The sequence below is a fragment of the Dromiciops gliroides genome, chromosome 4 (genome assembly GCF_019393635.1).
Source record: "Dromiciops gliroides isolate mDroGli1 chromosome 4, mDroGli1.pri, whole genome shotgun sequence".
Lineage (NCBI taxonomy): Eukaryota > Metazoa > Chordata > Mammalia > Microbiotheria > Microbiotheriidae > Dromiciops > Dromiciops gliroides.
In genome coordinates, this window is record NC_057864.1 from 149,377,324 (window position 1) to 149,391,217 (window position 13,894).

Below are 13,894 nucleotides of genomic sequence, written 5' to 3' on the forward strand. Positions count from 1 at the left end.
TTCGTGATGTAAGATGTACCCTTACTATCTATCTCACTGGAGAAACAAAACTATATTGTGATACTGATATCTTGGAGTTCCAAGATAGAAGAAGTCAGTGTGGAATACTGTAGTTAGAGAAAGCATCATTGAAGAGGTGAAATTCAAGCTGAGTCTTGAAAGACAGGAAGGATTTAGATAGATGGGGATGAAGAAAGTTTTCCCATACAGGGTAACAGCACTGGCAAAGGAAAGAGTATATACATACATGAAAGGGTGAGGGATCCTGCCTGACTGATTAAAAGAATTATCCAGGGGCAGCTAGGTGGCGAAGTGGATAGAGCACCAGCCCTGGGTTCAGGAGGACCTGAGTTCAAATACGGCCTCAGACACTTGACATGTACTAGCTGTGTGACCCTGGGCAAGTCACTTAACCCTCATTGCCCCACCAAAAAAAAATTATCCAAAAGCTAAATGTACTGCTGGATTTCTGTAGTTTCAGGAGACTTTTCATTAAGATGAGCAGAATTCCTGTTTGGTGGTAAATGCCTTTCTATGGCAAATTAATGTCCATGCTATGGAGGAAAAATGAGAAAGTGCCTATAACAAAACGTTTGTACCCAAAGTTAGGTTTATTGAAAGATAGTATTTATGGCCAATCAAGGCCTCAGATGGGTTGAAGACAAGGGTGATGAAAAACCTCAAGTCTTTAGACAGTAAAATTTGTGCTGGGGATGGTGCCACTCCCTGGTCTGTCGATAACTTCCTCTTCCTGAATACTCTCTTGTTCCTAGGCTTCTGAGACACTGTGTCTGGTTATCTTATTACCTCTTTGACTATACCTTTCAGTCTCATTGAAATTCTTCCTCCAGCTCCCTAAATGTGGGCACTCCAAAAGGTAGCTAGGTGACACAGGGAATAGAGTATTGGCTTCAAATCAGTAAGACTTCATTCACTTCAAACCCTGCTCAGACACTTATTACTTATGTAAACTTGAGCAAGTTGTCTAACCTCTAAGCCCCAATTTCTTCATATACAAAAATGAGGATAATAATAGCACAGTTTCACAGGATTGTTAATGGGATCAAATGATGTAATGTGTGAAAGAAATATTTTACTAACCTTACAATGCAGTTATCATTGTTATTACTATCTTCAGCCTCTTCTTTTCATATGCTCCATGACTGCAAAGCCAGTGATTCCCAAATCTCTGACTATCCATATCCTTTCCCCTGAGATCTAGTTCCACATTTAACTGCTTGTTGAATATCTTCACTTAGGTGTCCCACTATTACCTTAAATTCCAAATGTCTGTGTTCTACATTCTACTCAAATATCTTGATCTATAGGGCTCTTCCCATTCCAGATCAGCCTGAATTTATTCCTCAGTGGTTACCTAACTCCCACACCCTCTTATCTCCATATCCCTCTAGTACCAATTCCTAGTCCACCAAAGAATAAACCCCTCTTCATCCTCTGCTGCCTGGTCATGCATCTTCATACACTCCATATTTGCCTGCCCTTCCAATGTGCACTTAGAACTACTACTCTATAATTAACAAACTTCATTTTGGATCTCTTACTTTCATGCTCCTTTCATCTTCTAGCTCTCTCTTAGACCAGGTTCCCCCTAGATGATAGTGCATTATCAATACTTTTTACATTTACTCTCATACCCCATGACTTACTTATCCCAGTGGAGGAGCCAATAATAATAGTAATAATAATAAATAATAATAATAATAGTCAACAACTAGCATATGTTATTTCATTTGGTCCTCACAACAACCCTGTGAGGTAGGTACTATGGTTATCTTCATTTTACACATGAGGAAACTGAGGCTGCCTTGACCAGAATCACACACCTAAGGCAATATCTGAGGTGGGTTTTGAACTCAGGTCTTTCAGATTCTAAGTCCAACGCTATCAACTGTACCACCTAGATACAAAAGGCATTCTCTATGATATTAAGAGATGAATATTGTGAACATTTATGATCATGTGGCTTCCTGTTCCTTATTATTACTATCAGACTCTTTCCTACTGCAGTCCTTCACCAGTCTTTCCTCCTTTGAGGCTTACTCTATCCAAAATTATTACCTTATCCAGATAGTGTGGTAGTTGTTATTGACTCACCCCTTGAGCATTCTCCTTCCTTTCTCAATGACTTGCCCTAACTCCTGACCTCATATTTGAGCACTTTAAGTGTCATGTTGATGATCCTTAAAATACCTTAACTTCCCAAAGTTTTAATCTACTCAATTATCACAACCTGCTCCTCCGTTCTACCTCAACTACTCACAGATTGAATATACCTTGATTCTTAGTTATCACCCACAAGTGTTCTACTTTCATGATCAAGAATTCTGAAATTTCTTTAGCTGGTAACAGATCTCTATATCCTTCCTCTTTCTTTCCCTTCCCCTCCCTCCCTTCCCTTCACTCCCTTTGTCCAATCCCTGAGAATTAAACTGTAGAGAGTTAAGAAGAGAGTGAGAGGACAGGAAACAGAATTACATTGTGGATGGGCTTCTCAAGGAGTTTGGCCATCAACATCATTGGAGAGAACATCCAAATTGATGAGATCACAGATCTACTTGAAATTTGAGTGATAAAGTTTTACTTGATTATTCTACACTTAGCAGGTTTGCAAGGACACAGTTGGTACCTGGCTTCTGGACTTACTATTGGAAGACTTCCTCTGTTTTCTGGGTGAAAGCTCCTAGATAAATACATGGAAAACATCCCCTAAATACAACCCAGGTGTCTTGTTTCTCTGGTGCAAGATTTAAGGTATACTAGGTAATGTGAAGGAGACCAAAGATAAGGTATACTAGGTAATGTGAAGGAGAACAAAGGAAAAAAATGCCCCTGGCATTTAAAAGAAAACATTTTGCTAATGATAGGAGTAAAAAAGGTCAAGGTTTTTAGTAGTGAATTTGTTAACTCAATTATATTTCTCATATCAAAAATAGAAAAAGACACTTTTGAATATTAAAGCATTATAAGGATGCTAAAAGATATATGTATCATTGGTATCACAGTTTTAAAAAACGTATACTGCCTAGTTGACTTTGATGTCTTCTTCTTTTTTTTTATTTTTTTTCGGGGCAATGGGGGTTAAGTGACTTGCCCTGGGTCACACAGCTAGTAAGTGTCAAGTGTCTGAGGCCAGATTTGAACTCAGGTACTCCTGAATCCAGGGCTGGTGCTTTATCCACTGTGCCACCTAGCCGCCCCCTGACTTTGAAAGCATGTTGCTCATGTGTCAGACATTGTAAGCAGGAGGCTTTCATGCCCCCTTCCTTGTCTCCCACTTCCCCCTTCTTTCATCCCTTCCCAGCATCCTAGAACTCATCCAAGAAGGCCCTAATAGGGCGGGAAGATCTGACACTGAAAGGAATGTTCTCCCTTCTTGTTTTCCCTTTTTCCCCCTTCCTCAGGCCAGGACCTTCCAGAACCCATTCATACTGCTTGACCATTCAGATGGCTTGAATGAGATGGGAAACACCAACTCTATTCCTTCAGTTAACTGAAAGATCACCAGTCCTTACATTTACATTGCCACTGCATCCTAAAGTCCCCTCAACCTTACCATATGCCCTGCCCCTACATCCTGCAAACCCCCTAGAATTGTCATCTGACTTATTGACATAACCTAAGGACATCTGGGCCTTGTCATGTGACATTCTGGTATACCTGTAGGACTTCCAGGGTTTTCAACCTGCCCTGCAACTGAAGTTTCTTTCATATGTGCTCTTCCCTAATTATAGTGTGAGTTCCTTGGAAGAAGAGGCTAACTTTTCCTGTTTGTATTCCTAATTCTTATTATAGATCTTAGCACATAGTAAGTATTTACTAATGTGTTTTCATTCATTATTTCATTCTTGATTCAGTATCTGGACAGATGGTCTCTATCCCAGATGATCCTTCTATGAAGAATTCTGGTACAGCTCTCCAAGATTCAAGTTTTCCTGTCTCTAGAGATACAACCATCTTCTAGCCCACTGGAATTTAATGTCAGGCATCACATAGACCTCATCAGGTCTCATTCACCAGGCTGCCATGAAGCTGTTTTTTTTTTTTTTTTATATAGTACTTCTGGAGATTATGACAGCACTCAACCAATCTTTTCAAATTTTTCATTTGGTGACTCATGATGCTAAGACAAGGCATTCTGAACTTGTAGAATATCATTATTAGGGCAATGCCTATTGGTCCGTTGACTGAACTCTTCTTAGTAGACCTTGGCCACTAATTACACAGGGATAAAAGGGGTGGTAAATGCCTAGGTTTGATTCTGTCATTGGCCAAATTGATTATATGAAAGTTACAAACTGTCTAACAATAGAATGTAATATAAGTGATAGCTTACATTTATATAACACTTAAACATTTGCAGCATATCCAAGTAGTAATGTATGCCAAATTGATCAGGAATAGGCTAACAAGAACAATGGTCAAAAAAAAAAAAGAAAAACAAGAAAAAATACCCAAAACTAATGGTCACTCTTACCCTAATCTTGTTTTTAGGCCAGCCAACTCTTCTTCCTGGGTATAACTATCTCTAGGCACTTCCTTAGCTCCTCTACTGTGGGGGTGGCTTTTGAACTAAGTCACAGAAAAAAATGCCAGAGGCTTCAGTTTAGTACTAGTCTGGCACATAGTAAGAACCTTAGTCGTTGATTCAAATTTCCTTCCTAAGGGAACCTCAGGATAAATAATCATTCTGTTCTGAAAAGTTACAAAAATGTATCAGTAATTCTCTAATATAGCTTTGAGCCCCAAGCCAGAGACAGTGTGCTGACAAAATGTGGAAATTTCAAATTTCTCTTCCCTTTCTGTGATGTAGCCCCTCAAACTCCTCCTCCTAGGTTAATTCCCAAATAATACATGCAGATTTCATGCATTATTAGATTAACAATGTGAGTAATACCTGTTTATCATGTTTATTGGCTTAAAAGACATAGTACAAATTTAAAGAAAGGTAAACAAATGCATTTTGAGGAAGATGTCAGGTTTCACCTTCTTTGAAGAGGGAGATGAAGGATTGCTGGTTCTGAATCCAGGAGTCCTTACTGCATCCAATTTAGCCCCTGCCAATGTCTCTCTGTTCTGAGTCCAGGACTGACAAATTCTTAATCCAGTGACTGCCCCTGTTTAACTTTCCTATAGTCTCTTTCTCTGCTACTGTCCAACTGTGTTTCTTTGGATTCATATGACATAGGATGGTAGAGCCATATCAGAATATTGCCTCACTAGTCTACCAGTTGAAACTACCAGTCCCAAGGAGGACAGGCCAAAGCTTGTCAGAGGGAAATTTGGGGGGTTTTCTCCCTATCGGAGAACACTCACCTCTAGTATTCTTATCTCTTCAGTGTGTGCCCAAGGTATATACATTATCTCACTTGAGTCTCACAGTTTCTTTATCAGGTAGGTGCTATTATTATCCCCATTTGACAGATTAAGAAACCAAGGCTCTTAAAGCTTAAGGGATTTGTTTAGGATCACATAGTAGCTAAGTTTCTAAGGTGGGATTCGAACTCAGACTTTCTGACTTTGTCTCCTGTTCTCTCCACTACTCCCTGATAGTCTGCCAGTTGAAACTGATATATGATGAGTGTTGAGTACATATTACAAACTGGTAGTCTAAGCTCTCCAATTCAGAGGGAAGGGGAATAAACGCATAAGCAGGCCTGTTCCAGGGCTTAATTTCTGATTTTGTTTTAGGTCCTAAGAAATTTCTGATTTTGTATTAGGTCCTAAGAAAAAGTCATGAAAAGAGTTGCATTTTGATTTAAGACTGAGTACCACAAAAATGAAGCAGCCTGGTATGGGGAGAGAGAGAGAGCTAGTGTCTTTCACACATATTGGCTATGGGTCTAGATAAGTCACTGAACCTGTCATTGCTTTGGGCAGTTATCTAAAACTATATGTTGCCTGTTGGTAGAGGGAGTCTCCTCATGTGGTGGTCGCCTGTATAACAACAACATTTACATAGTCTCTTAGTGTTTGCAAAGCACTTTACCAATCTGATCTCATTTTATCTTCTCAACAGCCCTGGGAGGCATGTGCTATTTTTATGCCCATTTTCCAGATGAAGAAACTGATGTAGACAAAGTTTAAATGCCTCACCCAGGGTCATCCACCACTTACTGAACTTTTAAGGCAAGATTTGATCAGATCTTCCTGTTTCCTGGTTGAATGGTCTTTCCACGATACCATAAAGCTGCCTCTGTCAGTGAAATCACAGGTCTGTAGTCCCTATCCTACCACAAAGAAATGCTGGTTCTCTTCTGAGAGCATGTAGGATTTCCCATAGTCTTCATTTTATGGAGAAGCTCCCTCAAACCCTTGTTCTCTGAGGAGATTTTAAGGAAGTGTCTGTCTGGGTTCTTTGTTTCTAATCAATTACAGGAAGAGCTCTCTGATCCCTACTCAGAGGGAGTCAAATGAAAAGCATCATGTTAGAACAACTTGAGCTTTTCCCATGGTTTCCTGTCCAGTGAAACCTCAGCAAACAAAATCACGGAAGGGCATTTGCATGAAATTGTCAAGAGATTTGGTGCATTCCTAGTCACGTTTGGGAAAGGGGAGGGATACAGTGGGAGTTCTCAGCAAGTTGGTATCCAATTCTTTTATTATCTGAAATCAGAATTCCTCACATGCAGACAAATTGGTTGCCTTAGAAACAAGACAGCTAATGGAAGCAAATATCTCACAAATGACTCTGTGGTAGCAAATTGATTCCAGTGGCAACGACGCTTATGAACGAAGATTTGCCACCTCATGAAAATGGTTATACACTAACAAAGAAGTGGAATCTATCTAGTGCATTAGAGGGTCATCAGGGAGTTTTAGAAAATGTCACTGCATTCTCTCTTTTGAAATTGTGCTGTTTTATGTAGACACTTGGCCTGGAGTCAGGAAGACTCAGCATCTTCGTGAGTTCAAATCTGGTCTCAGATGATTGCCAGTTGTGTGACCCCAGGCAATTCACTTAACACTGTTGGCCTCAATTTTGTCATCTGTAAAACGAACTGGAGAAGGAAATGGCAAATAATTCTAGTCTTTGTGCCAAGAAAACTCCAAATTGGGTCATGAAGAGTCTGACATGACTGAAAAAAAATGGATCAACAAGTATTTATTTACTGCAGTACATGTCATTAACTACTCAACAGAATATAAGCTCTTTGAAGGCAGTTTAATTTGTCTCTGTTTCTCCAGTGCCTAGTACAGTGCATGGGGTTGAGCAGATGCTTAATAAATGTTTGTTGAACTGAATTCATAGGGTTTTCACATCTCTTTAAGGCTAATAAATGACTTACTGAATGGTATCTGATTTTTTGGCATCAGGTAATGATCTGATTCAAAGGGATAGGTAGTTTTTGTGTACATTAGATGGTAGGGAGTTCCTAGAGATCGGGGATTCTCTTTTAGCTTTCTTTTATTTCCAGTACTTTTAGCACAGTGCCCTGCACATAGTAGATGCTAAATCCACATTTAGTGACTAAAACATCACAGGATACATACAAAACAGGATGCTTATTATAGAAAAGGAAACTCAAGTCCAGAGAAGCGGACCAAGGTCACAGAGTTAATAAGAGGCAGAGGTCTGCTCCTGAGGACCTTGGACTCCAAATTCAGAATTCTTTTCATTTTGTGTTACAACATCTAGTCCAATTCCATTTGGCACCAAAGGAAACAAGGCCCAAAGATAAATGACTTGCCTAAGGTCACACAAGAGGTAACATGTGACTCTAGAGCTTTTGTCTCCAAACCCAGTGACCCTTCTGCTGCACTATACTGTCTCTTCTGAGGAAATATAAGCTTTGTAAATTTGCTGAATTCCCAGAGCTAAATGATTATCAATGAATGACTAACATGCCCAAATATAGGCCACAACAGGATAGAGGTCTCACTTTTAAAATGAGATTCTCTTGAAAAACAACTATTGGTATAGGGCAAACTGAGGCTTATGAAAATGATCTAGATGGTTAAATAAATGAAAACTTCATTTATTAAGATATTTGTTCTCAAACGATGAAATAGCAATTGATGAATCCCTAGAGATGATACATTGGGGGGGGGTGAATATGAAAATAATCTATACTACTGGAAACATGATTAGAAACCAAACTAAGACTGTAAGCCAGATTTGGGGAGAAAGTCTATTTTATGTTTGAATCAATAAAATAACGTGAGCATTCAGTGTGAGCATTACAATGGGAAGAAGCTGAGATTATTAAAAGAGGGAATAGGGACATCTTGTGGTGACTCTAGTCATCTCAGAAATTTAGGATGGAGTTACCTTATTTTTGTTTCTTTTTCTTTGTCTTGTTTTTTAGAATAGGATTGAATTTCACCTAATAAAAAGAATGATGGTGCACATCTGGAATACCACCTAATTAGGGAGGACAAGGTTGGCAAATCTCACAAATTTGGGAATTCTGAGCTGTAGGTGAACCATGGTGAACCATTATCTTCACTGGGTGTAGAAGCAAGGGGAGAAGTAGTTCCCATGATAATTAGAAATGGTATCCAGCCCACAAGTAGTTGATGTACTTCTGTCTTGAGGGCTATAGGGAGACAGTCTTTAAAAATATGATAGCTTGAGATTTTAATGGATGCCTAATTTAATCAATATAGGTATTCCTTTCTCAGGTTGCTGTTGCAATTTATCCATATCTTATTATCTTGTGCAACTTTTGCCCATGTTCTCCAATAAATCCTTCATACAGCATCTACCCACTGTCCTGGAAGCCTTGCTGTGGGTTTTAAAATATTTTTCATATATCAGTGTAACACCTGGACTATCTTCTCTTTCTCTACACAACCAGCCTGTTTCCTTTCTGGTCCTATGTATGTATCATTGGTGATGCTTTTATTTATTTTTTTTTGAGGCAGTTGGGGTTAAGTGACTTGCCCAGGGTCACACAGCTAGTAAGTGTTAAATGTCTGAGGCTGGATTTGAACTCAGATCCCCCTGAATCCAGGGCCAGTGCTCTATCCACTCTGTCACCTAGCTGCCCCCTTGGTGATGCTTTTAATGTCACTTTTTTCATGTGAATCATTATTGATAATATACTTCCAATGGTTGAATTGAACTATGATGAGCATTCCTTGGAACCTACCAGATATTCCCTACCTGGTTCAAGTAATTCATGTGGAGACTTGGGGTGTTGTGGGTAGCATTTAGCTATGTATGATTCATTGCTGAGTGATGATGAAGCATCCCCTAAATGATTCCTGAACTAAAAGAAATGATAATTCCAGGGATGTACAAAAACAAACTAATGGGTTCTTTGAGTCCCTTTCCCATTCTGAATTTTTTTTTCATATACTGAAGTATATGAATTGGTTCCACCTGTACCCTGAGAGGCAGGTAGAGGAAGGATTGGGGAAGGAAAGGAATGGAAACATTCACTCATTCATTCATTCATTCATTCATTCATTCATTCACTTATATATTTATTTTTTGTTCGTTTATTTCCTTGTTTATTTGTTGTTCATTTATTTATTTATTTGTTTGTTTGTTTATTCATTCATTCATTTGTTTGTTTGCTATTTATTTATTTTTGCTGGGCAATGAGGGTTAAGTGACTTGCCCAGGCACACAGCTAGTGTCAAGTGTCTGCGGCCAGATTCAAAGAAACATTTATTAAGTACCTAGTGTGTACCAGGCACTACATGAAGCACTTGACAAATATTTTCTCAACACCTCTGGTAGGTAGGTGCTATCCTGACTCCAAGCCCAGTGTTCTATTGGATGATTGCCCTTTCTATCACATAGCTTCTATAAGACTATGAGAACATGGCTGCCTTTGCTTCTTTCATGTCTCTGCTTTCCTGACCTTAGAAGAATGACGTTCCAGTGGCAAGGACTAAAAGGCAAAGGACTAAAAGTATGACCTGCAGGCTGGAACTGAAGGGTAGCAATAGAAGAGTTCTCATCACTGACTCCAGTGGACTTGATGAGGATTGTAGAGGCCAGTTTTAAAAACAGAGTTGATTGGATTAAGCTTAAGTGTATGTACAATAGCTAATTAGCAGCCTTTCAAATTGTTTCATGTCCCCATGGGGCTTAAGTACCAGACTCCCAGCAGATGATAAAAGTAGTTATAAGTTAAGCTTGCTATTCTGTCAAAGCTCACAATGATTCTTTCTGTTTAGCATTTCTCCTTATATAGGAATAAAACTACTTAGTCTATAAGTGATTCACATAGTACATTGAGTGTATCTTTTGCCCCTTGCATTGGAAGACTCAGACACAAGTCATAACCTAAGACATGAATCAAATTGTCTCAGGAATGCCAGGATGGAGGTTTGTTGGCAAGCCAATGGATGTGAGAGTGGGAAACCCAATTACTATAATTAGAGGCAGACTCTGCAGGACTAAACCAGATCCACAACTGCATAACTGGGTACAGGACAAGGAAGAATAAGCACCCTATCCCAGCACTTCTAGCAGTTCCTCTGTGCTAAATACCACAACCTAATTGTGCCTACCGTATATGACTCTTTGGGTCACCTGCAATTTAAAGTTTGCTGGAATCATAGGGTTCCAGGATTTGTATTCATATAGTATAATTGTGATATTAAAAATATGGTCTTTGGTGGAAGGTAACAATTTGCTATTAATGAAACCATTGCACAATTTGAAAAATATAATCTAATTCATTCACCTTTTGTTCAATAATAAAATTTATTAACATCTATATAACACCCAAAGATTTACAAAGAACTTTTCTCAAAACAGTATGTTAAGGGTGGCTGCAAATCTAATCAAAAGTGTTTTTAACTAAAAAGGAAGGGACAGGGGGGAAAACTTTGAATATCAACCTAGATACCATAGAGAGTAGCTACAGTCTAGGTAGGTAGAGTATCAGTAGAGGCATCTAGAAATTCACAACCAACAGTAACTAGGCAAGTAGCCAGCACGGCTTCCGATGTTTTCAAACATATCCAAAGTATGGGCCAGATCAGGCCAACAAGCATTTATTAAGTTTTTACTATGTGCTAGACATTGTACTAACACTAGGGACACAAAGGTGAAAAGTATCCCTGCTTTTAGGGAGCTTTCATTCTAATGAGGAAGACAACATGCAAACAGTAATGTGCATACAAGATCTATGCAGAGTAAATTTAAGATAATTTCAGAGAGAAGGCATTAACATTGGGAGGGGGCTGGAAGAGTTTCTCACTGAAGGGGGGGTTTAACTGAGGCATACTTCTACTTATCAGTTCTTTCTCTGGAGGTGGATAGTATCTTCCTTCATAGGTTCTTTGTAGTTGATTTAAGTATTTATAATACTCAGAATAACAGTTGTTCACAGTTATTCTTCAAACAATATTGCTGTTATATACAATGTTCTCTTTGTTCTGTTCATTTCACTCTTCATTATTTCATGCTAGTTTTTTCCATGTTTTTCTAAAATCAACTTGTTAATCATTTCTTACAACACAGTAGTATTTCGTCTTAATCATATACTGCAATTTGTTTACCCATTCCTCAACTGATGAACATCCCCACAATTGCCAGTTCTTTGCCACCACAAAGAGAGCTGCTATAAATATTATGAAATATATAGCTTATTTTCCTTTTTCCCTGATCACCTTGAGAAACAGACCTAATAGTGGTATTGTTGGGTCAAGAGGCATGCCCAAATTTATAACTTTTTTTTTTTTTGGTGGGGCAATGAGGGTTAAGTGACTTTCCCAGGATCACATAGTTAGTAAGTGTCAAATGTCTGAGGCAGGATGTGAACTCAGGTCCTCCTGAATCCAGGGCTGGTGCTTTATCCACTTCACCACCTAGCTGCCCTCTAAGTTTTATAATTCTTTGGGCATATTTCAGATTGTCTTCCAAAATCATTAAATCAGTTAACAGTTTTAACAACAGTGTATTAGTGTTCCAATTTTTCTACATGTCTTCTAACATTTGTCATTTTCCCCTTCCATCATAAGATAGCCAATATGATAGGTGTGAGATGATACCTCAAAGTTGTTTTAATTTGTCACCTTTATTATATTGGCTCTGCCCACCCACAAATAATTAATATTTGCCCAATTATTTGAATATGACTTTATTTATTTCAGAAGTATTTTATAATTATGTTCATGTAGTTCCTAGGTTTGTCTTGGCAGGTATACTCCCAGCTATTATGTGCTGTCTATGCTTGTTTTAAGTGGGTTATTTTATAGTTACTTATGGTTATTTTGAATTTATCTGTTACTATCTCTTCTGGTAGAGTTTTGTTGGTGATATATAGAAATGCTAATGATTTATTTATTCTCCTATCAGACATAATAATTTAATTCAGGTATTTGAAGGACTGTCCTATGGAAGTCCTTTACAAAAATCCTATTTAGATACCTTAGCATGGGCCACATATGATCCTGAATTCTTAAAAGTTTATCTATCTATCTATTCATTCATTTACTTGTTTATTCATCCATTTATTTATTTAGTTAGTTTTTTCTTAAAGGCTATTTATAACACTGTCATACAAGTTTCAGAAGGTCCAAACAAGCTAAAAAGTTTCAAGTGTGGACCCATGGACCCATGTGTTCTCAGCAGAGAGTACATCCTCATGTCTCTGGCCTGGTGGTCAGACAATTCAGGGCCAGACTGTGTCTGTCACTCTGAAGAACAATATAGGTAAAAATGGGGAGACTCATTATTTTTTTTTAAGTCTTAATAATCCTTTTATTAATTCTTAACATTTCAATTCAAATTTAAACCACACAAGTTGCCCTGTTAATTTCAAATATTAAATTTTGAAACATTTCACTTCCATGAAAATATTCTGGCCAAAATAATCTTTGTCTTGTAGTATTATCACCAATAAGAAGCATAGTAGTGTAATTCAGTGATGTCAAACTCTAATAGAAAGAGGGGCCACTAAATTTTACATAAGGATCCCTGAGTCACTTATTGACTTAGTTTTAAACTGTGTTATATATGTTTGATTCAATTTTTAAAATTTTGTTAAATGTTTCCTAATTGGGGATTTTGCTCATTTTTTGTAAATAGTGGGGTTTTTTTTCCAATTACACGTAAAGATAGTTTTCAACATTCATTTTTATAAGATTTTGAGTTCAAAATTTTTCTCCATTCTCTCCCCTTCCCCAAGACTTCAAGGAATCCGATATAGGTTATACATGAGCAATCATGGTAAACACATTTCCACATTAGTCATGTTGTAAAAGAAGAAACAGAACCAAAAAAAACACCACAAAAAAAAAAACAAAAAAAAAGTGAAAACAGTATGTTTTGATATTTCTCTGGATGTAGATAGCATTTTCCATCATGAGTCTTTTGAAATTGTCTTGAATCATTGTATTGCTGAGAAGAGCTAAGTCTTTTATAGTTGATCATTGCACAATGTTACTCTTATTGTGTATGTTTTCTTTTTCTTTTTTTTTTGTGTGTGAGGCAATTGGGGTTAAGTGACTTGCCCAGGGTCACACAGCTAGTAAGTGTCAAGTGTATGAGGCCTTATTGTGTATGTTTATCTGGTTCTGTTCATTTCACTTTGTATCAATTTATATAAGTCATTCCAAGTTTTTCTGAAGTCACCCTGCTCATCATTTCATTTCTTTTCTTGTCTTTTTGCCATTCTTTTATTTACAACAAATATTTTAATTTAGTTTTGAGTTCCAAATTCTATCCCTCCCTCCCTGAGTCAGTAAGCCATCAAATATAGGTTATACGTGGTGCAATTATGTAAAACGTTTCCATATTAGTCATTTTCTATAAGAAGACTCAAATAAAAGAAAAAAATGAAAGAAAGTGAAAAATAGCATGCTTCAGTCTGTTCCATCAATATCAGTTCTTTCTCTGGAGATGGATAGTATATTTCATTATTAGTCCTTTGGGATTGTCTTGGGTCATTATATTACTGAGAATAAC